This window comes from Macrobrachium rosenbergii, chromosome 14 (genome assembly GCF_040412425.1).
Source record: "Macrobrachium rosenbergii isolate ZJJX-2024 chromosome 14, ASM4041242v1, whole genome shotgun sequence".
Taxonomy (NCBI): Eukaryota; Metazoa; Arthropoda; class Malacostraca; order Decapoda; family Palaemonidae; genus Macrobrachium; species Macrobrachium rosenbergii.
The window spans coordinates 36,592,384-36,618,371 of NC_089754.1; the positions used below are offsets into that span (position 1 = coordinate 36,592,384).

At 36.7% G+C, this 25,988-nt stretch overlaps 1 protein-coding gene across 1 annotated transcript in view; it reads right to left on the reverse strand.

Annotated features, from left to right (window-relative positions):
* Positions 1-23,451, reverse strand: part of LOC136845932 (dynein axonemal intermediate chain 4-like) — a 58,278-nt gene extending 34,827 nt beyond the window's left edge. Inside the window, exons 1-2 of the mRNA XM_067116433.1 lie at positions 23,110-23,451; positions 17,767-17,902 (exon numbers count right to left, since the gene is read on the reverse strand). The gene's annotated coding sequence lies outside the window, so the exon portion shown is untranslated. The remainder of the gene's footprint in view (positions 1-17,766; positions 17,903-23,109) is intronic.
* Positions 23,452-25,988: the final 2,537 nt, after the last annotated feature.

Sequence of the window (25,988 nt, forward strand, 5' to 3'; positions counted from 1 at the left end):
ATAGAAGACCACTTATAAGTGAGATAGAAGGCCACTGATTAATGAGGCAGAAGACCATTGTTTAATAAGATAAAAGACCACTGATTAATCAGACAGACGACCACTGATTAATCAGACAGAAGAGCACAGAGTACTGAGATAGAAGACCACTGATTAATAAGATAAAAGACCAATGATTACTGAGATATGAGACCGTTGTTAATAAGATACAAGACTACTGATTAATGAGATAGGAGACCAGTGATCAATGAGACACAAGACCACTGATTAATAAAATATAAGGCCGTTGTTAATAAGATACAAGACCACTGATTAATGAGCTAGGAGATCAGTGATCAAAGAGATAAAAGACCACTGATTAATAAATAGAAGACCACTTATTACTGAGATAGAAGAACCCTGATGAAGGCCACTGTTGAAGGAGATAGAGGGCCCCTGATTAATGAGACAGAAGGCCACTGAATAATGAGACAGAAGACCAAACATTAATGAGCTGGAAGACCATTGGTGAATGAAACAGAAGACCACTAAAAATAAATGAGATAGAAGACCATACATTAATGAGATAGAAGACCACTGATTAATGGGACAGAAGGCCACTGAATCATGAGATAGAAGACCATAGACTAATGAGATAAAGACCACTGATTAATGAGACAGAAGACCATATATTAAGGTCGTGAAAGAAGACACAACATAAACTGACGTGGCCTTAGAATGAACGCTTTCAAGGACTCACACGACAGGTAAAACTTATTACGAAGCCCCATGTGTCGATACAGCCATGGTGGAGGAAACTGTCAAAGTATGGAATATAATATAAAACAAAAAAATCTGACTGAAATTTCACTGAAAAATTTGGCCCTGGAGATCTAGGAGCATCTCACTGATAACATTGAGGGTCATTAAGGGTCCTTTTAAATTCAAGTACAAAAGGGGCAGAGGAGTGGAGTTAAATTTACTTTAGCCTTGAAGTTATGTTTTTAGTTTTCTGTAAAAGAAAACTTTTGTGTCGGGTTTGTCTGTCCGTCCGCACTTTTTCCCTCCGCCTTCAGATTGTAAAAACTACCAAGGCTAGAGGGCTGCAGATTGGTATGTTGATCATCCGCCCTCCAGTCATCGAACATATCAAATTGCAGCCCTCTAGCATCAGTAGTTTTCATTTTATTTAAGGTTAAAGTTAGCCATAATCGTGCGTCTGGCAACGACGCTCATACAGCATTATACCGAGACCACCGAAAGATAGATCTGTTTTCGGTGGCCTCGATTATACGTTGTAGCGCCTGTACAGAAAACTCGATTGCACCAGAAACTTCGGCGCATTTTTTTCTTGTTTTGTTGTTGTAATGGAAACATTAGGTCGTATTTAGATGTTGTTTGTTTTGTTAAAATGGAAAAGGTGGTATGAATAAACACAAGGTACTTTAACTAAAGGCACCTCTCTCTATCTATCTCTCTCTCTCTCGTGTATATTTTATCGTAATTATATATTCTGCTACAATAAAAAGAGCGGTATGAATAAAGACCAGGTATTTTAACTAAAGGCACGTCTCTCTCTCTCTCTCTCTCTCTCTCTCTCTCTCTCTCTCTCTCTCTCTCTCTCTCTCTCTGATTCCATAAGTAAATCCTTGAGTGACTCACGATTTGGGGAAACGCTAGACAAACACTGGGGTGTTTAACCCAGTTGAGAGCAGGCCAGGCAAATAAAAGTTCCTATTCTGAAGACTTAGGTGACTGTCGTGTTTGTGCTTTGTGTATTTTGAGAGAGAAGGAGAATATGTGTGTGTGTGTGTGTGTATATATATATATATATATATATATATATATATATATATATATATATATATATATATATATATATATATATATATATATATATATATATATATATATATATATATATATATATATATATATATATATATATATATATATATATATATATATATATATATATATATATATATATATATATATATATATATATATATATATAGAGAGAGAGAGAGAGAGAGAGAGAGAGAGAGAGAGAGAGAGAGAGAGAGAGAGAGAGAGCATGGGTTAAATTTTTCTACTTAAACTAAAAACTGGTTCCCACACTTGTTATTTACTCTTGTTTTTGGAAGTCACATTCATTATATTTATTTCATGAAAGTTGCTCTGTGTAAGTCACTTTGGCTTCCTAGAACCGGATAATAATCGCTGAGGAGAACAAAAACAAAAACAAATCATGTTGTAAACATGCAAGACATGTTTGTAACGCATAAAAATTTGAAAAGTGGATGACTATGTTATTACGCACCGAAATGAAAGGGCTTTCAAAGTAATTCTCTCTCCCTCTCTCTTTAAAATTTCCTCCCTTTTCAAGATCGAGTCTTTGAGACCTGTAATGAACCACTGTGAGTAAATAGGATATACACTAAAATACAAATAATTTCCTCCTTACACACATAACTGGAATGGTTACCTTTGAAGCGCCGTGTGCCTCTGCCCTATATAGTCATGTCCTTTCAATTCAATGACTTTTCAGTTTTGTTCCATAAAGAGATTTTTTCATTTTGTAAATAATGATAAATATATAGGTGGAAAACCGTTTTGTTTTGTTTTCTTATATGTACTTGGAAGTTTTGGAGATGTCCCCTACTACTTATATACATCCTAATTTTCCCCCGACCCACTTTTTTTTGCCAAACTACAGTATAATGAACCTGAGATTTTGTCTATTATAGAAATTAATTTTATTAAATTCCTGAGCAAAGCGGCTTTAATAGTTCTTCCTAAATAAAATTCTTTCAATTGTCTTATAATTAAATAAGTTTTAAAAAAATAGTAAGGATTCTATCCAACAACCCTCCTTCCTCTAGTCTCCTAATTTTCATGCCACTACATTTGTGTGTTATTATTGCATTCGAAAGTTCATTCAGTGAATTTCAGGAAAAACAACGTCACTTTGGCTAACGGCTCTTCTGTGTTCCCATATGCTTATTTCTAAATCCCCTTCCCGCTTACCCAAAGTGAGACAATGTAGTGTTCTCAGGAAAAGTTTATTAGTATTATTATTATTATTATTATTATTATTATTATTAATAATAGTAGTAGAAGTAGTAGTAGTAGTAGTAGTGGGAGGTTCCATCTTATCTACACAAAGTTTTCTACTCAGGTTAACGTTAAGGCTTGAATGGAATGAAATACAAAATTTAGACCAAGGGCCGAGTGCTGGGAAACGTTAAGGCTGAAATCAAACCTATAGCTGACATTAGCTGAACTCTTTCAAGGGCATTTGACAATGGTAGGATGGCAGGGCTAGAAACTTAGAGGCTTTTCAAATAAAGGTAAAGCGCATTTGAATCTGTTACGATTACGTTTTCTGTGAAAGTTTCCCTTCGGCTTTTCAACAAACATTTTCCTTTTAGAGTTTACAAATCTCCTATCGTTACTGACGCTGAAAATAAACAAATGAATAAATAAAACTAATAGTTCACACACATATATATATATATATATATATATATATATATATATATATATATATATATATATATATATATATATATATATATATATATATATATATATATATATATACATAAAACTAATCGTGTTACTATCCAGTTCAAGGACAGCGAGTCATCTTTTTCTCAAAGATCTTTCAAACTAATTATTTTATCGAAATGGTACTTTGACACAGTGTACAAATCACCTCCGGCTAATTTTTGGTAATATAGTGCATTGTCAAATAGTGTTAGTTAAAGCGTTTACTCTTAACTTGCATGGTGTTGCCAAGCATCGAAAACTATGTATTCGAATGTCCTTTACCCCCATCCCGTCCCTCCCTCACCCTTCCCCTCCCCATCCCTCCTTCAACCCATTTTCCTGGCCTCCCCATGTCCGCCACCCCCTTTCCTGCCTATGGGGGATAGCGGACGTTCGATTGCGTAGATTAGTCTTGCTGATTCATGCGACTTTGCCTTTAAAAATCAAGAGTAAATACCTTAACTAACACCATTTGACAATGCACTTTATTACCAAAAATTAGCGGAAGGTGTCTTGTACACTGTGTCAAAGTACCATTTCGATCCAATAATTAATTTGAAAGATATCTGAGAAAAACGATGACTCACGGCTCCTGAAAAGGACAGTAGACTTCAATGAGACAGGATGGTTTAGATTCTGTCTCACTGATTAGTACGAATATACATACACAGTGAAGTTGTGTGGTTATTTTGTAATTATATAAATATAAATATATATATATATATATATATATATATATATATATATATATATATATATATATATATATATATATATATATATATATATATATATATATATATATACTGTATACATACATATATATATATATATATATATATATATATATATATATATATATATATATATATATATAGAGAGATATAGAGAGAGAGAGAGAGAGAGAGAGTCTAACACTAATTGCAATATAATAAGGACACTTCCTTGATTCATCGATTGTCAAACAATAGCACGCAATGCATGTCATCTCGAGACACATTTAAGAACACAATTCATTGCATGAAAACTATCCAGTAATATGACCTGAATATCCTAAAGAAAAAAAATAAAAGAAAAATAAAAAAAAAGTCGAGTCTGAACTGAAAATATAATGATATTGTGCCCAAAGCAGATTGTGGACATGCACGCATATTGTGTCTTGCAACAGTGAGGGGAAATAAAAAAAAATTGGGCTAAGGAATACATAGGCGCCTTTAAATAAATGCATAATAAATGTTGGAAATACATATATGTATACATTAATAGCACTTGTTTATACACTATACTATACTGTATCTGATTACTATTAATAACTTGAAAACTGCAAGTGAATTTTTACCAAAATACCAAGATTTACATACAAGAAATGGGACATTTCATCCTATACAAGGGTACCTAATACAAATTTAGTTACGCTCAGCGTGCTGCGGATAACGGATCTTTCCTAGATAGCGACCCCCAAGGGTTTTAACCCGATATGTATTCACCTTTGCGGCGTGTTTAGTACAAGCCCGTTGGGGATTACCGTAAAAACATAAACAAAAGACTGTAAATATCATAAAGATAATGACCCCGAAGAAATATTGGTCCTAGATAACGACCCTCGAACTTTGTTGGGAATCACTATCTAGGAAAGATCCTGTTTAACACTTACATAAACACGTTCAAAAAGATCCTGGATAATACTTATATACACACGTTCAAAATTGCAGATATTCAACTAATTAAAACTTCTGAGGACTTCAAAATGAAGAAATGTCCTTTCCTCCGTTACATGCGTGTGCGTTGCTTGTACAGCAGCTGTAATTACTTCTGTAACTCACGCGCCACTTAAATTTCCCGCGATGTCTTTTGACTGCTAATCTAGTCTAAAGGGAGGGATTCGGACGAAGTGCAAAGGGGCGAGACGAATGCAATGAACCTACTAATTATTCCGGATTAGCTGGAGAGGAGGAATATAATCTAAGGAGTTCACTTTCATTGTGGTTTCGTTAACCAATTTCCTAAGTTTAAAATCGACTCACTCTGGTGACATTACTGCACAGTTTATGTTCTTCATGCTATAATAGCTTTTGATTTTTTTTTTTTTTTGGGGACGGTCTTCAAACCGCTGCTAAAATCGTACCCCACTTATATGGGCTTAATAATTGTATGAAAGGCGTTTCAGGAAATATGTCCCCTCTCAAAAATTATGTTTCAGGTTTCTTAACGTCACTGACCGGGTACAAACATTACGTACGGAGTTTGCTAAATTAAATCAATCACTTTGGCGGTAGCGCTCAGAAGTATTTAACACCTATTTCGTAGTTTATCTTTCAAGACGTATGAATTTAGTTCAAATTATCTTAATGATCATTTGACCTTTCCAATATATCTAATTTAGTTCTTGAAAGGGTAAGTCCGTACGTAACAGACAAAATTCAAACCAAAGATTTTACGAAATTTAAACATCTGGAAGATACCGTATGTAGGTAGGGGCTTCGGTTCTTATAACACTCATCTCCAAAATCAAATAACCCCACTTCAAATAAAGTATATAAGGATTCTCGTTGATCATTATGCCTAAATCACAGGAAATTAGACTTCATCTTGCCTTGCACGGATTACGTAAATCCTTCGGACTTTTTATATTATATACAGCAAGCATGACAGAGTTCAGGCGCGTACAAGTTTGCCTTGCATGTCTATGACGCCTGGTCACACATGCAAGTATGGAAAAACACGCACTTAACAGAGATGGCTGATCGTTTCAACGCAATTTTCCACAATTTTCTTATATTTTTTTTTTTCATTTCACTTTTAATTCTACGCCTTAAATTATTTTTTCTATATTTTTTTCTGATACTATAAACTCTGTAGATATAGTAACTTGTGAAAAATAACTGCTCGTCCGGTAGCCTTAAGTTACATACTTTTAACTGCACTATTTTAAATTGTAAAAAGTAAGCTTGGAGTGAAAGGGAATAGGGAACACCAACAACTGTCAAATCATCAAAAGCACGATTCCACTCTTATTAACGCAAAGGGAATCATTGAAGATTATAATGTGACATTAGCTAGTCAATACAGTCTTCGTTTAGGTGGTCTTTTGCAAAGAAATATTCATACATTATTTTGGCGAATACATGACGGACACGGCCAATAAATAAATAATATGTAGATACTCTACTCGTTGAATCATCTGGTGGACGACAATAACTACAAAAACAACACAGCATCACTATAACTGACAATGAAAATTACAATGAACGATACAAAAACATAAATCAACAATGAAAATCTCGATGAACAATATGAGGCAGGAACTTCCATCCTACAAAACATTTTACCTGATCCCCACTGAAAAAAAAAAAATAGTAGTAGTAGTAATAGCAGACGGGATTTGCCTTTGAAACGGCTCCCTTGCTCGTTCTATCTTCCCTTTACAAAAGAGCCACCACGAGTTCATAATCAGTTTCTTCTTCTTCCGAATACCGTGACGTTCCTCCGGGGCTCATAATCACGCACGGAATAAGCGGAGGAGGCACTCTTCCTCTTTTTGATGTCAGGACTGCAGAGAGTCTCTCTGATTGCAGACCCCAATAACAAGCATCATGCTATACAGGCCCTACCCCTACTCTCCCCTCCCTCCCTTATCCACGACCTTCCTTTTTATCGTGAGGCTCTATTGTATCATAAAGGAAAAATGGAAAATGGAGGAGGAGGAGGAGGAGGAGGCGTTCTGCCGAAGAAGGAAAAGGGTTACTTTTGTGCTGGTCGGAGAATTTTGCATAATGTCTTGAACGTCTTCTGAGGTTTCTGAAAATGTCAAATGTCTATGACTTCTTTTTTTTCGCTCGAATATTTTTCTTTGACAGAATTGTAAATTTATTCATGTCCTTGGTGGCATCTAGAAGTAGCATGTCAAATACTTCGCAGAAAAAAGTTGAAGATATCTCTAGAAAACATTTGCCCCACATGATGTTTTTAGAGAGAGAGAGAGAGAGAGAGAGAGAGAGAGAGAGAGAGAGAGAGAGAATGAAAATGGTTTCTCTTTAGGAAAATATAACAAAGAGTACTTAAAATGTCACTGATGTTACTCTGTTGGCACCGACTCTGTACACAGTTATAACAAAGCTAATTTTCATATAAAAAAGTGTGATCGTCTAACCCTATCTCCTAACAGTTCCCTCTTGTTTTTAGCTAAAACTATTAGGAAACTGTCTGCAATTCTGGCTCTTCCTTCTCTCGTAACGTATCGGTACCGCGCCTGCCTTTCGCTTTGAAAAAAATATTTAATATATATGTTTGACTCCTTGGTTTCCTCCAACTCATCCTCCGATGATCGTATTTACAGACGATCCTGTTAACCCCCACTACTATCTCTGTGTGCAGATTAATTATAATTCTGATGCACCAGAAGACTAGGAAAGCCTAGGGGACCCATGCCATCACTTGGCAGTATCTCAAGGAATGAGATGACTTGTCTCAATATTTTGCAGCTGGTACAGCCATATCCTAAAAACAGAAACTACTTTACAGTACTCCTTCCAACTTCTTCCCTATCATTCAGACTTCTACAAGAGCTAAGTTTTCAAAATGACTCCACTTTGGAAACTAACAAAGTTTCTCAGGAAGGTAGTCTATTTCTCTTGTATTTGAAGACCGTAAATGTGTCCCTATTCCCATCTGCAGTGGCATTCGTTGTGTGTCTGTTCTCTAAACGACTTGTTTTTCTTCAATCAACTTTTTTTTAATTATTTACCTTGTGCCCTGCACACTCATACGCAGATTTGTGCTTACGTCTATTAATGTGGATGTGGATACTACCTTTGGGGTGGAGAGACTAAACGTGGTTTGCATAAATGTTCCTAGGCCAATTTCTTTCCTTTAATGTCTCTTCATAATCAAGTTTGAAAACTGATCCCCCCCAAATCTATCAATATTTTACTCTTCCAAATAAAATGTAGCATCTTTAAATGCTGTATGTGCTTTCCTAAGCATCTCCTTCCAACGTTATGTAGAACTTATCCATCCTCGTGTGAAGAATTATTTTCATAATATTCACAAACTTATCTTGATGACAAAGTGGAACCTAAGTTCTTACACCCAAACTTTAATTCACTTTACTTCCAACGCAAGGTCAAAGCCTTCTGCTTCTTTTGCAAATATTATTTTTGGCACTGCTCTTGAGATGTTCTTGACTGCTTCCTCCTCCACTTCTTCGTCCTTGCTGTAGAAGTCAGGCTTTATAATTACGGAAGTATGCGCGGAAGTCACTTTCTCAAGGATCAATCTGTTTCATTAATCTTTCACACTGTATCTCTAATCTCTAATAGGTGGAATTCGCTTCCCACCTCAGTATTTCCTGAAGAATTTAAACTGTTTCTTCTTCTTCAGAAGAGGGAAATTTATCACTTTATCAGTGAATTCCACAAACACACTTGTCTTTGAGGAATCGGGCTTGCTAGGGAGTGCACACACACACGGTTCGAATCCTGGGCAGCGCAGAGGCACTTATCAGTTATAATTCCCCTTGGGTGTAAGTTATTCCCCAGGTATATGAGTTCAATATTAAACTATAATTGTGGCTTAATATTTGTGGACACTCACGCATGTGCATGTGTCATCTGCGCAAAATTTCCAAATGGGTTAAAAGAAAAATAATGGAAAAGAAACAGGGCATCTGATGATACAAATTAACTCCCAATTTTTTGGAGGAGGCTCAACTCATGACGCTGCAAACTGAACCATGAAATATTTTCATTTAAATCACGGCTCGTTTCTCCCATCACGCTAGCCCATAACGGTCAGCAATTGTCATTCTCTCTGTATTACATTCGTCCCGAGAAATCAGCGTGAAAATTGCCTATGATACAAAATATCGAGCTGGGACACGGTCTCCGTCAACTAAGGCTAATTATGACGTATCGGTATGAATGATCTACACGCAATGGAGTGTGTGTGTATGCATACATGTATACCACACGCAATGTCGAGTATGTGTACGTATGTATGCATGTTTACCACACGCAATGTAGTTTACGTGTATATATACATGTATACCACCATACTATATGTACACACGCGTGCGTGTACATATCAGTTACCGTTTTAGCCACGTATTCTTACGTAAAACATAAATCAGCTGAGAGAACAATTGAGAGGTGCATTGAAAAATGCTTTATCAACACATGCAAAAGCTGCTAAAATAGGGGAGAGATGCATAAATCTTTCAAGGAAACTATTTAAAAAAAAAAAAAACTTCTGTTTGCTCCTACGACGTGTGGTCAAAAACGAGATCCCGTGTGTCTGTTCTCAGTCTCTATCAGGTAGTAGGGAGGAGAGTAGAGGGAGGGAGCAAGCGTTATGAGGCTATGTTATATACAAGGTTTCCTTTTTTTTTGGCATTTGCTCTTCCATAAGGGTGACAGGTAAACAGAATTACTAATTTATAAAGATATTTCGATAATTTTTCTGGTAAACATATTTTATTCTGCCTCGAGTATTGATTTAACCAGCATATTGGGACTTCGTTCTTAATTTTCATTTCAGAAAAATACTTAATAACTAAGACTCTTTTTATCTGCACAATGAGCTTGATAATTAGATAGCCTTTCCCCCCCCCACCCCATCCCCAAAAGAGGCCATCAAAGGTTAATTAAGTTCTTTGGACAAAAACAGCATTAGAAAATGTGACAAACTGACTTCCGTCATTTTCTGCACAAAATTCGACTGAGATGGGATTTGGTGGTGGAGTGATAAATGAAAGCAATTTTATACATCAACATTTTAGTCGTTCTAACAATAAGGGATCAACTGGTGTTTACTCGTTAGTTTATATTATAATAATGCTCTTAAATGTACCGGGCAGGTTTTCCAAAATATTGATATCTTTCTCAGTCTTCCTTCATTTTGACTACAAAAATATAACAGGAGCACTTGGTTTGAGATATGACTTTTCCAACTGCCGAAATCAAACTGATCTTCAATTGAAGAATGAGAATAATTTCCGAAGTACTTTCCAACAAGGAAAAAATAAGTTTTTGATGCTCATTTTCACAGAGAGCAAAAGTATTAAGTGCAAAATTAGCCAAATTATCTCCCCCACTTTCGACTTTGGACAAAAATTGAAAATCAAGGTCAGATAATTCATAAAAACTTATAGTGCTCATGAATTTTCACTAATCAAAACGCATTCTTAGTATAAATCAATACTAAGATTATCTTATGTTCTACAAAAGAAAAACACCATTATACATGCTACTCTATAAAAAAAAATTAGTTTGGTAAATACTACAAAGCACAGCATAATCCACGTGATGTCTATTCTTGTGCATCGAATGTACTGGGTTTCTAAGGGCACATGAACAATGTCTGAAAAGTAGCTGGTTCTAAATTAATTTTTATTAACATCTAAAATAGTAGAACTTAAGTATTTTGCAACTGACCGGACCATACGAAGATGCATGTCATAAATAATTTCAAAATGTATACTGAATACGAACTCGCCAAATATAAAATAGTTAACCAACTTCACGCAACTGAGAACTATAGACAGGTAAACCGGTTAAACAATACGTTCAAAAAAGCACTTCACTTCTAATAATAAACTCCATATATGTTTTCGAAAAGCATGCAACAAACCCGCACTTTTCTGAGAGAGAAGAGAGAGAGAGAGAGAGATTTTAATTCACTTCCGTTCCAGACCACGCCAGTCTTCCCTTTCGCTCACAAGTGAACCCAACACACGAGATTCCCCCCAACTGACCTGCTCCGAGTGCCAGACTAGACTGAGAGGAGGTATCACAAGAGTGCCTTGGCCTTCTGCACTCGTGCTTGTTCGTGTTGATGCGGTTGCCATGGCAACCACTATGCCATGCTGACCACGTGCTGCGACTGTTTGCTGTGTAAACAATGTCGAATGGGGAAATGAGGCTCGATTTTATCAAGAGTCAACATTGTCGTTTTAACAATTACGATCGTTTTCTTTTTTTTTTTGCAAGTTGCTGCTTTCGCTGCATTTGGTCTCTTAAGAAGAGAGAGAGAGAGAGAGAGAGAGAGAGATTTCAAAAACTCATATTCTGATTTCTGGCGTTCATATAAAGCATTTCATGTACAGCATCTCTTCTGAATAACATTTACAGCAACATCATCAATAACAAGAGATATGAATACTTCATACTTTAATCTGAAATGCAGAGGCAGATGGGGGAGGCAACCTTTATCCATACCAGCCCGGAAGGAAACAATACAAAGAAAAAAAAGAGGTAACGAGAAAAAGTGGTATTTCAACTGTCTATAGCCTTGCGTTTAATGCTCGTTTTATCCTTGGTGGAAGGACATATTACAAACAAGCAAAATTAACTGAAAACAGATAACAAATGTTTGTGGAATGAAGACAATTAAGATTGTTGTAATTGGAATAACACCAGGAGTTGATGGAATTACGAGTGATATGTTGGGGTACTTAAGTAGGTTGATTTATGAAAATTACGCTGTCAAGACAAGCACTGGGGCAACTTTGGCCGTTCAGCACTTGATACGTGAGAACAGGGAGCTGGGCAGCAAGACAGATATCCACCCAATTAAGGAGATGATGCACCAGGATCTGAAAGTGGAACTGGGAAAAACCCCACACTTGCACTGAGGTAATAGTGAGAAACTTCGAACAGCAAGAGTGAAGAAAGGAAGCAGAAGTGGAGGTCAATTGAAAAGCTACAAAGCAGGTTTAGATAAGGGCCGAAGGACGCTGCAACCACTCTTTAGTAACGCCTACAACGGACCACGTAAGGTGCACTGACGGCACTACCACCTTGTGGGGAGTTGGGGTACGTATGTGTTAACGTGACTGAGTGGCTGACCAGGGTTTTACTGCTACCTTAAGGCAGCAGGGTATGTGCAAAAAATTGCTGATAGAAACGAAGGTGGAAATCTACGAAGGGAATGGAGATGAAAGGCGAATGATGAAAGGGAATTAAACAAAAATTGTTAAAAACCGTTGAGATGAATTGTCTGCATTTGTGTGTTGTAAGCAAAACTGAAAGGTGAGAAATGTAAATGATAGACAGAAAGGGGTGTCTAAAAATGACCGTAGGTGAAAGGGTTGATCACAGGGTATAACGCATTTTTAATTAGGAAGTTTAATGAGGAAGGAGGCGAGGAATATCTAGAAAGTCCTGGATAGATGGTATGAAAGTAGTATTGAAAACGAGAGGGTGGGGGCTTAATATCCAGGAAGCATGGTTAATGTGTGTGTGTGTGTGTGTGTGTGTGTGTGTGTACGCGCGCGCGCAAGACAGATGCGAATATAGCCAAGTTCACTGAACCACCCGCCTTTACTACAACCACTAATAAAGACAGCATTAGTCTGTAATACTCTTTGGCTCCCAACCACATTCAGACGAAATGTAATGAACGAATTACTCTCAACGACTTCTTCAATTAAGAACTGGGGGTGGTTCATTGCAATAAGCAATTACGCGCCGACCTATCTAGAGTCAAACAATTATTCAGGTATTATCTTGTCTCCGGGGACAACGGGTTATTTCTACTGCGAGTTTCAATATGCCCATCTCGATACACCAGGAAATGTTATGTTGTTGTTCGTGTGCGCCTTCCTACAAGGGCTTTTTGATGATGGAAATAACGACACTGGTGTAAATATGTTCCATAAGAGTTATATTAGCTGATACACGACATTTCAAGTCGGCTACCTTCATTTCTGCCTCCATTCTTGAACCTGGTGTTCCTCGGAAAAATATTTTTCCAAGAACCGCTACAGACGTTTAGGCTTATGTGTGGTGTACCTAAGATACTGTATGTATCTATGTATGTGTGTGTGTGTGCTTACAACTACAGAGCCTAATCTTTCGTCAAGAAAACAACCTACCTGGAAAACCTGCAATTAAGATGCAGCTCTAAAAGTTAAAATGCATTTTTGAAAGAAAACTTGAACTGAAAACAAAATTTTTTGGGCTGCTGAGAGGATGTCATCATGAGCATTTCGCAAATTCGCTTCAACTCTTTCATATAAAAGGAAAACGACAGACGAATTTATAACTAATGAGAGGTATGAAGAAATTACTGCATGCACACAAAACGTAAATTCTTTCGCTCCATTCTGATTGTCATCTATTATATGCACGGTATAAGGAAGAACAACACGCTTCAGAGGTTTCCTATCAGGAAAACTTCAAACTTCAAATGACTGACAGGTCAAATACCGACAACTATTTAGCAACTTTTGCGCCATACAATCCCAAATAATAGCCTGGATTAAGAACAGAATACAACAGAACAAAGAATTTAGATCAAAGGCCAAGCGCTGGGACCCATGACGTCATTCAGCGCTGAAACGGAAATCAACAGTAAAAAGGTTTAAAAGATGTAACAGGAGGAAAACCTCGCAGCAGCTGAATCAATTGAATCAGCTGTTTGAAGAGGGTGAAAGTAAGATGGAAGAAAGAGGAATATATATATATATATATATATATATATATATATATATATATATATATATATATATATATATATATAATTTATATATATTATATATATATATATATATATATATATATATGTATATATATATATATATATATATATATATATATATATATATATATATATATATATATATAAAAATATATATATATATATATATATATATACACTTATGACTTCGTTACAGTACTAAATGTTAGTACAGAGTAGACAGAACAATAAGGCGAGGTCTACCGGCGTTAAGAATAGAACAGAATAGAACAGAATAAAGAACTTAGGCCAGGGGCCAAGCGCTGGGACCTACGAGTTCATCCAGCGCTGAAAGGGAAACTGAGAGCAGAAAGGTATGAAAGGAGTAACAGGAGGAAATCCTAGAAGCTGCAGCTAGGGGCCGAAGGGACGCTGCAAAGAACCGTAAGTAATGCCTACGGTGCACAGTGTGAGGCGCACTAACGGCACTACCCCACTTCGGGGACCTGGATTAAACATTCAGATCAAGTTAAATCTCTCCCTCGACTTCCTAAGAATGGAAGGAAGACAGAACTCGGTCAAAAGACAGGAAGAAAGGAAGACTCGGAAGGACAAATCATATATTCCTTGCAAATCATAGTCTTTCTAGTAAAGGTAACATGCCAAGAGAAAATACAAGGCACACGATTTCTTTGACTTAGTTATTTTATTACGTTTTTTATTACTGGTTCCTCTCGCAGTTTACGTTGCAGAGCCTAATGTTTTGTGCGGGTTTTGAAAACTTATATAAAAGGCTCTGAAGAGAAATTTACAGGGCTCTGGTTTTCGTTGTGGAATATCTATTTTTTTTAATGTCATGGGATTGTATGTGTTCGTATTCCAATACTGTAAGCACACACGTTGTATATGTATATATTGTATGTACACATTCTGCGGCTTTTGAACTTTTTTTAGTAATGTGTACATGTACATATATATATATATATATATATATATATATATATATATATATATATATATATATATATATATATTTATATTTATATATATATATTTTTATATATATATTTATATATATATATATATATATATATATATATATATACACACATACATACATACATACACACGCACACTATATATACATATAAATATTCGTACGTATAAAGTGTTTTTAAAAATATAAATCTGCGCCTTAGTAAGTCTGAAGAACAAAGAAAAGTTAGTTACACCAGCGATTACAAATAGAACAGTAAAGTTCACTGGTGTTAAGAAAGGATAGCATAGAGTAAAGAATTTAGGCCAAAGGCCAAGCGCTGGGTCCTACGAGGTCATTTAGCCCTGAGGCGGAAACTGAGAGTAAGAAGGTTTGCAAGGTGTAACAGAAGGAAATCCAGCAGTTGCACTATAAAACAACTGTTAGGAGAGGGTGGACAGCAAGATGGAAGAAAGAGAATATGAATGGGGGTACAGTAAAAGGAATGAAAGGGGTTGCAGCTAGGGGCCGAAAGGACGCTGCACAGAACCTTGAGTGATGCCTACAGCTGTGCACTGGCGGCACTAAACCCCTAAGGGAATGGTGTTAAGAAAGAGGTGTGGCTATAGATATATCTGATTATTAATTAGCTGAAGCAGAAACGAAAATAAAAGGTACTTACAGTTGCAAAGGTGTGGTTCAGTAACTGAACAAATATGTCACAGGACCGCAGTGAGGATGATGAAAGAATGTAATTAATCACAAGGATGAATAACGAGCTATGGTGAAAGAAACCAAAATTAGGAGTTTCTGAGGAGTATGCAAAATTCAAGCATGGGGTCACTTAGTCAGCAGAGTGTGTTTGCACGCATAGGAACAAAATATGGAAGTATGAAAAGGCTGAGTGATGGGGTAATGACATAGGAAGTTTGGTGAAGGAAAAAACTGAAATAACTAAGGAAACAAGGTGAATGATAATAAGAGACAGACACAAGATAATGATAAATATTATCAAGAAAGAGACAACGCTTCCTTCCCTGCTAGGAATGTGAACTGTATCTCCGGCGAACCTTATGATCTTTCAGCCTGGTCTCCACCCACACCCACACACACACACACACACTGCAGAGGAGGTTTCCGTGCGGATAATTACAACTTATGACTCTGGGGGACCTCGGGGAAGACACCTTACAATCAACGAGGTGACAAGAAGAGTTTAGCCTGGCACGCAACGTGCCTTCAATAACGGTGACCCACCAGCGTGATTGATTAATGTCTGACTGGCAAAAAAAAAAAAAAAAAAAAAAAAATTAGTTTTCTGTAAAAGAAAACTCCGTCCGCACTTTTTCCTGTCCGCCCTCAGGTCTTAAAAACTACTGAGGCTAGAGGACTGCAAATTGGTATCTTGATCATCCACCCTCCGATCATCAAACATACCAAATTGCAGCCCTCTAGCCTCAGCAGTTTTCATTTTATTTAATGTTAAAGTTAGCCGTAATCGTGCTTCTGGCAACAATATAGATATGCCACCACCGGGCCGTGGTTAAAGTTTCATGGACCGCGGCTCATACAACATTATACCGAGACCACCGAAAGATGGATCTATTTTCGGTGGCCTTGATTATACGCTGTAGCGGCTGTAGAGAAAACTCGACTGAGCCATAGAAACTTCAGCGCATTTTTTGCACGTTTTTATCCTTATTCCTATTATTATTATTATTCCAGGGATTCCCTTATTTTTATATTCCGCTGGAATTCCTTGGTAACAGTTGATACCATATAATTCGAATCTCGATATATATATATATATATATATATATATATATATATATATATATATATATATATATATATATATATATATATATATATATATATAATTTAATTGTATATGTGTGTGTATTTATAGCATATTGTGAGTCTTTTTAATGAAATTAGCTATTACCAAAGAATTTTCATATATATATATATATATATATATATATATATATATATATATATATATATATATATATATATATTTGTAAATCTGTTCTCATTAACACGCATACAAAACTAACCGTGACAGTACTGTCATACATAACATAGATGTTTGCAGACATATATCAGTTACGAAAATTACATTATCTAAACCTAGAGCGCCTTCATATATGTAATACAGTATCTTCAGTTACAGAGGTTTACTGTAGCCGTAAGGAAACTCCAGGTAATAAGAGTTGGTCTACAGTTGTCTTCGCTTTTATGTTATGAAGCCAATTTCGGTCAACTTAATGAGAGCTACTATTATACGGTTCATATCAAGTTACAGGCTCCGTAAGGAACACTAGCACAAATATCTGAAATAACCATTATAAAAATATCAGAATCACTCCACTTCTGTCAAAGTTTCTCTGAAATTGATGATGATGATAAGCAAATTGGTGTGTCATAATTAAAGCACTTTTCAAATACTCGTTTCTACTAAATATAAATTACTCATGTTTTGAGACTAGTGATTTGGCAAAACTGGTGACCAATTCATAAAACAAAAAAAAAAAAAAACACGCCATTAAAATTTTATGTGTAATGAAATAAATAAATGAAAAAGTATAAGAAAAACTAATGGCTTCATATCTGACGGCAAATTTCACCTTCTCAACCATTCAGTCATCATCAGTCTCACTGAAACTTTGACAATGGACTAGGCCTGATATATTTCTACGGGTTTTTATTGCAGATACTTATTATGTTGTTTCCAGAACCTGGAACTCATAAGAGACATATAATAGAAATGTGGAAATAATAACAATTTTAACCTTTACCTTGAATTTCCAACCTTAAAGTATCGTAAAATCACTCCGTCTAACTTTCCACAAGGTGAACTTGTAGCTTTGGGAAACTGTAGTTGAACTTGCCACATGGAGACTAACTTTTCTTGTGAGTACTGTATGCCATTTCCTGTAATGAAGATACAGAGTATTACAGACTAGCTTAAAATGTCACTAAGCGGGACACTGTAGCATGGAAGAACACTGTGATACATGGAGCACAGAACACTGGCATGGTACTTAATTTCTGCACTTGAGTAATTTCATGGTTGATATTCACTACGCAAGTATCAAGTGTTAAGCTTTGTGATTTCTTTATACTTTTCAATAATGTAAGACAACTCCACTAACTTCAATGGGAATGGATACTATGAGATACAGCAAAAAAAAAAAAAAAAAAAAAAATTATCATTAACCTAAGTACAAAATTCATCTAACTGCTGCTATGTAAACATCTCCCTAACTTCTCTCAATATGCTGTCTGCATTGCTGAACATGGGCAGTGCCCTTAAACATTAATTATCCGCCCAAAATAAAGCTTTTTTTTTTAATTACTGTCTTGCTTCGGCCTTTTAGATCAGAAATCAAGGTTCCAAACTTTACCTGGCAGTTCTTAAACCATCAACACATGGCAGAGGACTAGCCCTATCACTACTTAATACCTTCATGCCCACATCTGTCATCCAAGGATACAAAAGGCTTCAGATGACTAATTCAACTGTCAGCCCTCTAAGCTTGAGGTAAAGTCAATTATACAAACCCTGCGGAATCTAGGGAGGTAAACCACACCCTAAAAAGGTAAAGATACAGAACCCTATGAAAGGTAAAGATACTTCAATTCTGGCTGTATTAATAAACAGATCCTGGGTTGGGCAAAACCATCTTGGTAAGATCATGTTAAGTCTTTACTATCCCTTCTTGGTACCCTTCCTCCTCTTCCCATAGAAACATCCAAGGTTAGGTATGGTTGGGTTAAGCAAGCCAAACTACCTAGCATGGGCAAGAAGCACACCCCAATCCAGGCTATGATTTGTGACTTGCTAGGCTAGATTTTGACAGGATATCCAAGGAACAATGCGGGGAAAATCAATTTCTCATCTAAGAAGGAACCCAGTATTGCCAATGGATAAATTCTAACCAATGCAACGTTCTTTTCCTTTAGGAACACTGTATACTGGACAAGCTAATGGCAAGTGAGATAATCGATGGTTAATGTGGTAATTTTTTTATGATTCACATCATTCTCCCACCTCCATTTATTGCTACTCTCTACTCTTTTCTCCCTTTCTTTATCCAGTGTTCCTAAAGGATATAAGAACGTTGCACTGGTTAGAATTTATCCATTGGCAATAATGAGAAATTGATGTGCCCCGCCTCCACATTGTTTCTTGGATATCCTGTCATAATCTAGCTTAGCAAGTCGCAAGTCATAGCCTGGATGGGGTGTGCTTCTTGCCCATGTTGCGTAGTTAGGCTTGCTTAACCCAACTTTTGATGTTTCCATGTGAGGAGGAGGAAAGGTACTAAGAAGGAATAGTGAAGACCTAACGTGATTTTACCAAGATGGTGTTGCTTAATCTGGCAAAGAGGCTTTGCCCAACCCAGGATTTGTTTATTAACACACCCAGAATTTAACTACCTTTGCTTTTCTTAGGATGCTGTGCCTTTACCATTTTTAGGTGCGGTTTACCTACCTAGATTCCGCTGGGGCTGTACAACTGATTTTACCTTAAGCTTAGAGGGCTGACAGTTGTAGTAGTCATCTGAAGCCTTTTGTATCCGAGTGAGACTGAGATGTGGGTATAAGCTGAAGTTATTGAGTAGTGATAGGGCTAGTCCTCTTCCATGTGTTGATGGCTTGGGAACTGACAAATAATTTTTCTAGATCACGTCCCTAAGTTATTACTTCCTCATGCACAGCTGTTTCTGGAGGGGACTTGTGTAAGACAAAACAAAATCCTCTCTCATCGAGAGTCATTAGCTTCCAAGAACAAAGGTCATAGCAGTAAGACATACTGAATTCTAATAAATGAATGGGCTAGTTGTTGGTGTGATTGCTAAAAAAGTTACTTTAATTCAAAGTCTGCTGTTCTCACTCTCCATGTCTAAGGTACTGGTTCAAGCTGTAAAAAGGTAACAATACTTCCCCCCATAACAGTCAGGAATTATGTAGTTACCTTTGTCACCAATACAGGCGTCCATTCATTAAAATTGGCACCTTGATGAGCTGAAATATTTGACTTAGGAATTTTTTCTTATGCTATGCCACAAGCTTTATGAAGTGTTGATTTTTACTTGGAAAGATTTTATTGCCAGTATACTATATATGATGAGGCATTCTTTAAAAATCAGGTTAAAGATTATTCACTGAAATAAAATATACCTGTGATGTAATAAGTTATCTGATACACCAACTGTAGTAATGGAAGTTTTTGGCTAAATGTGAAGAAACTTGATACTTTTTGAGAGCTATCTCACTACAGTATATGGTGCTAGGTTAATTCACAGTTTTCAGTACTAAAGTAAACTTAAACACCAACCCTTAAAGACAGCCATGCATGTAAAGGTGGACTACAAACAAAAAATTATGCATACTTTTCACACTTTGTGAAGGTCAAATAAGAAACTCTAGCACTGCAGGGAAACATTTATGGCAAAGTTATAGTCTGTTCATTGAAATGTGTTTTTGCTTTGCAGTTCACAGAATGCTCCTCACAATGTGAGTCGAGACAGACCTGTTAGCTCTTTAGCAGTACTGTAATTGAATCTCAAACTTTCATTTGGCAGCTTTTCCAAAACTCCTTACAGTTGCCAATTTTGAAAATTTTTGAAAACTCTTTGTGCTACTATTCCACTGTATATGAAATGCTTGCTGCTTGTGGTTTATTTGATTTTTTCAACTGGCATTATGTCCAGTCTTGGTTTATCTGATTTTCCCAACTGACATTATATCGTCTTGGTTTATTTGATTTTTTCAACTGGCATTATATCCAGTCTTTCATTGTTGGAGCTGGACTATCACATTGCTGTTGCATTTTGCCCTGCGCTAAAATAACAAAATTAATCTTGGATTTATGAAGAATTTAAGGTATTTTGTATTTCTTGGTAAATTCTTAACTTTGCCCTTATTTTATTTGTAAGTGAAGCAGATGGTCTCCACATATGGTGATAAAGGGACACTTTACATGCAGGCATTTTGGAAGCCTTATACCGCAAGGGATTTGGTGCCCTGAAGGAAGAACAACAGGAATTTCACAACCTCCAAAAGTAGTACAAGCCTACAAGGGTATGGTGTAACTGACCTCCCCAAACAATTTCTGTGATGAAGCACTTCCAGTTACACACCTTTTTGGATGCTTCCATCAATGCATACAGCCATGCATGTACCAGGTGAGCAAAAATGGCAACAGAACTTAAGTAATACCCTTAGCAGCTTTTTCTGTGTACATTTAATGCTCAACTGCAGTCTGTTGCAGTAAAATGCCGACGTGGCACTCCACTGGGATGTCTGTCAAAGAAGTGTAGAGGCTTGAATCATCAACCAAGAAGTGAAAAGTAAGAAAATCACCGAGAAGCAAGGTACAGCTTTACACTACATTCTCACGGATGACAACCCTGCGATCTCAATAATTATGGCCGATCAGCAGGAAGGTTGTGCATACCAATGTGGTTGTGCTACACGGCCAGCTACCCTTCCCAGAAGGCCTCAGCCACCTATCACAGAACATGGCAACAATACTGAAGGCCAATCTGTACAGTAGGGTGTCTGGTGCGTTTTCATGGGCGAACCTCCCTTATCGGTTTCAGTAGCATCCAACTAATCATGATACCACTGCCACTGTGTGCAATGATTTCTTCAGTTTAACAATGGCTGCCTTTTATGTAAGAAGTGTTGATATGTATTTTAGAAGTAAAATAATTCCTTATTCATCTGGAAGTAACCCTCTCCAACATATAAACTTTAGCTGAATATACAGTAATCAGTCACTGGGACTGGGTTCCAACCTTAAGGTACGGAATATTTGTGTACAATGCTAAGGAGATGGGGAGACTCCTTAAACCAGTAAGGTTCAGTGTGCAAGGTTAGGTTAATATGAATTTATGTATTTCACTTTTATGATTTACAATGCTCTTGGTCAGGTTGGGATAGGGATCTGGTCAGGTAAGAACCTGCACCCAAGGTTAGGCTATGTCTGATTAAAGTACGTATTTTACTCTACAGCTTACGGTGCACTAGGTCTGTTTAGGTGCTGAGGGAGAAAGGGGTGGGCTAGTCCAAGAGGCCGATGTTCCCTGGACAGGTAAGGACCTACACTCGAAGTCTGCTTAGGTTGGAGAAGGTAAGGTAAGGATGCATCCCTGTAATTAGTCTCATTGATTCTTTGTCGGTAAAAAATGTATAGAACACAAGATGAGGAGTCAGAAAAGAGGAATCATAGTACAGTATTACCCCCGTCCCTCCTCCCTTCACTCGGTATGATTCTGTGACTAAGGTTAGGTTTCCTTCAATTATGAAGAGCTGTACCTATTCATGGATATTTTCCAATTTTTTCCAATAATTGTTAGAGGTTTGGGCATAAGAAACGCAAAAATGAGTGATGTGCTTTAAATGTGAAGGTGAAAAATACAAAAAAAAAAAAAAACCCTAGATAAACGGGCTGAAAAATATACACTTTGTTTTTTCAAGTAAGCAATTCGTGGTTGGGTTATGCTATCACAAGGGTGTGTGACCTCTAAGCCTGGTAAGCTGCTGTAGACTTCTCTACCGTAGGTCAAGTTAATGTAATCTAGGCTAGGCCTAATGTATGTCTTTCTTGGCATTTTCCCAATGGCTACATTTCCTCATGATGAATAAGATGCATACATCTTCACGACAGCTAATTTCCTTTTAGGGTTTTCCACTATGCTATTACTATTGACAGTTTACAGGTTCATGTCTTTCCACAATGGAGGTGTTACATGCGCCTACGTTAATTTTTGGGGGTAAATATTAAAAAAAACAGCGATTTCCCCATTCATGATAGTCAAAACCACATACGCCACAATATATGCAGCTAAAATAAAAACTCGTTTTCGGTTTAACTCGCTTCCCCAACCAGTCTTGAGTTAGGTGACACTTGCTCAACTATGCTCTCTTTGCTGTCAATAGCCAAAAATACCTGTTTTCCCAAATGGGTCCTTCTATAAATGAGTATGGGTAGTTGATAAAAACACCAGTTTTTGTCAACAACAATGGTCCAGCACTTACCAAAGGTAACTGGATTAATGTGATTCTGGACGGAAACATGAAATCTAATCTAGTGCTTAAATGAATATTACTCAAACTACAGTGCTTACCAAATCCTGATGCATATGAAAACGAAGTAGCCTTGAGTGATTGGATTTCAGCCTTTTAAGCCTGAGAAGTCATGTTTGTAGCCCACGTGTTTAGCAGGCTCCCACCTCTCCAATCAAGACATTCCAACAGCGAATAATTCTTGGTTTATCCATAAAATAAAGTAAAGCCAGGTGGTTTGACACTAACACTTGCTATGGAATATAAATAAGTCAATCACAAGGAAAAATAATCCGCAGAAAAAAATCAACAAGTAAGGACTTTTCAAGTCACTGACGTTTACAAGGATATGGTTGAAGACAGTAGGCACTAGCGGCTCAGGTCTGCCATCACAAACTTCAAAAAGCAAGCGAACACTTCAACGTCGAATTCCATTCACAGATGTAGTCAGCCAATGGCATTTTTTTTTATGTTAGACATTATTAACATATAATGTCCTTTAATAAATCTAACTCTTACAAAACATAACAATGTAATAGAGCCATACGAGGTTAAATTAGATTTATTATAATTTGCGCATTTTTTTTCTTCCTACGATAGGGTTTACTTTCAGGAATAATTTGGCGTCAGAAAACTGAGCAGGAATAACAGGAAACATATTTACTGGGTAATCGTTCTCTGTATCCTTTCAGATGGAAATCAGACAGGCGCCAGGGGAACCGATTTTCCCGACTGCAGACTTGAAAATTACGCGGCCATTAAAACATTTCATAATATACTACCACGTCACTCTCTCTCATCCTCAGTCTTTGATCATGATTATACATAGAAAATTCCATATAAAAATCTGTTAGCAAGAGAACGGGCATCATAGTTTACTTGGTACTGTACCATGGAGTTCATTTAAATTCGAAATTAACAAATCAGGAGGTAATGTTATTTGCTTCATCAATCTGAAATTATCATTTTCACATTAATGTGGAACAAACCTTTTAAATTAATCTTATTCGGAACAGAAAAACACCCTGTACGTGAAAAGGAAGAAGCGAAAAAGAAAGAAAGAAAAAAAGCTCAGTTCGTAACTCGCACTGAATATTTCCCGTTTTCTTTTGTCTTGTCTCAGAGCCAACAGCTACGTGATTACGGGCCTTTCGAGGAGTACCTTTGAAGAGCTATTTGCAATCGTCCTCTTATCCTAATGACTTTTAAACAGTCTTTTTAAACCATTCCACGAATAACGAAAAAATGAAAGATAAAAGAAATATGAGTGGGGAAAATAAAATTGCAATGCAACAAAATCATACCAAACGTCAACTAATAACAAGCTTAGTTGCAACATGCTTCGAGCTTGCACAAGATTGCTTTTGCATTATTTGCATAATTCATTTCGGCGAGATAACCGTAAGGAAATCAAGTCGACAGTTAACTCGGCAATGCATGAGGTGGTTCAAATGCTCTAGTTTAGACGAAATGAAATCCCGGTCAGCTAGAATATCAAACGATCTCAAGTTAAGATGATGTTTTTACTTCGCGTCATGATGCTGCACGTTTTGTGAAGCCATTCGAGAAGTCGCAGAATCGTGGTTTCGCCCGATGGTCCGAGATACGCCAGATAACAATTGTCTTCCTCCCTCTGCAGCCACGACAGGTTTTTCATTGGTATGCATAGGGTGAGTATCGATGTAGCCTGTGTAACGTTTGCTGCGAGTCCAGTGTCCACATGAATGCTAACGAGGTGGGTTGCCAGCGTTCACTATCCAAGGATAGTGCAGATGATGCTCGATTCTTGCCATATTCTCTAAATTTACTCAAGTTAACGATTTATGTCTTTTTCCATTATATTTAACTTGATAATGATATTATTTGCCATTCCAAAAGGTTTTATAAGTCTATTTGGTTCCAACTGTGCGTTCGCGTCTCTTGGAAACTATGGAATGAATATTCGCGAGTTCATTGTCAAAATTTATTATCTTCCAGGCACAAACTGACAGGATTTTGAGCTGGACCGGAGTCTGAATGGTACCCAAGACTTTTTTTCTTTTTTTTTAATATAATAGTGTAGCCATATCGTAAAAAATAACTAAAATGAGTCTTGTGAGACGGCAATTCCCGACTATAGCAGGGACATTATCCACTGTCCTGAAGCTCGGTCTAAGGTACCGTCATGCTGTATTCTTATATTTGGATCAGCGCGCGCGAGACTGACCCTGGGCTGGACTGACAAAACTAATATATATATATATATATATATATATATATATATATATATATATATATATATATATATATATATATATATAAGGTTCACTATTTTAATAGCATTTTTGAGGTATCATAATTTGAAAACATATCTTTTAAGATTATTGAAAAAAGTGAAAAATAGGTACCTATATAAAATTAGGCAAAATAAAACCTAACGATTTTTGGTGAGTAAAACTGGTATGATGCGCAATAGGAATGCAACAAAATAACACAGACGGAAGAGGAAACGCGCAATGATTACGGGCTCTGCGTTTTAGTCTTGGCCAAGAAAACAGAGAAAAATCGAAAGTAGGCAAAAGGAAACCATATGTAGGTCTAATATAGAAGACATGATATCGCACGTTAGCCGAATACGAGAAAGTTCAGCTTTAACAAAGCCGAATGAGGGGAAAGATACAATAAAAAAAAAAAAACAGCAGAAGAAACGAATAGGAAATCACACAGTAAAAAAGCAACGTTCTCCGCGCCAGAAAAAGAAGTCTCCCGAGAATAGATCGAAAGAAGAAGAATTTCCACGTACAACTAGTCATAGTCATTGTCTTGCATGTGGGTCACTCTCTCTGTGTGACGGTTACATTTTATCTCTTGATCAATACAAACCTTTTTTTTTTCCCTTGAGGACTCCATTTCAATTCAGCATTTTGATTATACTGGTCTTTGACACACAAGCCAGAGGCAG